Below are 1,992 nucleotides of genomic sequence, written 5' to 3'. Positions count from 1 at the left end.
GAAGGAAGGAAGGAAGGAAGGAAGGAAGGAAGGAAGGAAGGAAGGAAGGAATCGATGAACAGATGCACCAGATCTGGGGGATCTAGATGCTGGTTCTGAAAGACATACCTGCAGGCATCTCACTTTGACCTTAACTTGCCATTTTGAGGGGTATAGAAGCTGAAAGAACAGAAACTGTGAGTTATGCCCCTAGCTGTGGTGTGGGACAAGAAGACCTGTTTTTGAAAGGGGGGGGGGAGGAGGAAGGGGTTTGGAGGGGGTGGGGGAGAGGAGAAGAAGAAAATAGAGAGCTGGTAGATTTCGTATGTTGGTGCTTTTTCCAGTTCACAGAAAGGGAATCAGCAGAGGGGATAAAGTGGGGATTCTGATCCCCTGGATGGAATTATAAGCGAGGCCAATACCTGTAAGGAATTCGGATGGCAGTGTGGGATCGGGAAGTCTGGCTGCCTAGCACCGAAACCACTAGAGGGAGGCTCTGATGTGGTCAGACTCCATCTGGAGGAACTGGGAAAGCATGGGGTTCTCACAGGTAGGGGGATTAGGGGCGAATCTCAGGAAAGCCCACCCAGGTTAGCTCAGCTTCTCCTGGGCTCCTCAGTCTGTCCCCTCTGCCTCCCTCCCTCTGATGCGTTGCAAAGCAGTCTCCCTCCTCCCTCACTCAGCCACCGCCTTCGTGGGGATAGGCACTTTATCCATTACAGACCACAGAGGGGCTCCATCCACATGGTCTGCTTTGAACCTCACAGTACCCTAGTGTGACAGGAGCTAGGATCTGCATTTTACAAAAGACACAGAGGCCCAGAGTTTGGAAGTGACACAGACGGGACCGGGCAGTGAGTTAAAGAAATATAACCTGCCTGTCACATCCGAGCCTCCTCTTTTCAAATGTATCTAGACCTCCCAGCATGGCCAGCAGACTCATCTCGAGCAGGGGTAATCAGGGGACTTGAGTGGTTGGGTGTGAGTGCGATGTAATGAAAAGATCCAAGTGCAGAACCCCTCACCCATTGGGGTACCAGTGTCCTAGAGTTATTCCTTGCCACAGCAGCCCTGTAGAAAGCAGGTGGTGGGTTTTTTTCTCCTGCTTCCTTTTCTGAAGAACACAAGCTAGATCCATTTTAACAAGCCATTTTGATGACCACGGGACTTCTGGAACGACGGCTCCTAACCTTGGCTAAACAATGAGAATCACTGGGGAAATTTTTAAAAAAAAAAAAAAAAAAAGATGCCTGACTTCTCTGAGCCTCAGTAAAGTGATGAACACAATGCCGTTCTCTCCGTGTTCTGGGGATCGCTAAAACGTTAATTCGCATGCAAAATTTGTATGCACACGGACTTGGCATATAGTTTTACAATCAACAAGAGGTATCCATTATTACATTATTAATTCGAACATGCTTATATCCTTCACTTTGCACAGAGGTAATTAAATGGTAAGAAGGACGGTGATCACGATAATTAGGATAAAAATTACAAGAGCAACCACTTATTAAGGACCAGTGTGCTGGGCATTGTATAAATATAACCCCTCATATTTACCCCATCCTTCACAATTATCTAAGCAGCTTTATCTTCATCACAAAACAAAACAAACGAAACAAAGTTCCTAGAGTACATATTAAAATACAAAGAAGATGAAGTATGTATTATAAATGAAGAATCAAGAGGCTCTAATGATTTATCCAGGAGCTTGGAGAAAGCAAATGTTGATTTTAGTGAGATTAAGTATATTCGATCTCACTCTAGGTTCTATCATTCAAAGTAGTCTTGTAAAAAAATGCGTTGTGATATATTTCCATCCCCTTTATATCAGCTTTTTAAACACTGAAGGTCATTTGAATTTTTTTTTTAAATAAAGTTCACCTATTCTTGCTTTAATTCCATCTTTTCAATTTTTTAGAATAAGATTTGATGTTGAAGACACTGTAGGAGCTCTGTGTGTCTGTCTTTTGGGTCTTCCCCCTATGCTCCAGGAAGTTCCATTATTGACTC

Source organism: Herpailurus yagouaroundi, unplaced genomic scaffold (genome assembly GCF_014898765.1).
Source record: "Herpailurus yagouaroundi ecotype Mexico unplaced genomic scaffold, PumYag 188, whole genome shotgun sequence".
NCBI lineage: Eukaryota > Metazoa > Chordata > Mammalia > Carnivora > Felidae > Herpailurus > Herpailurus yagouaroundi.
Note: the sequence above shows the minus strand (reverse complement) of the source record.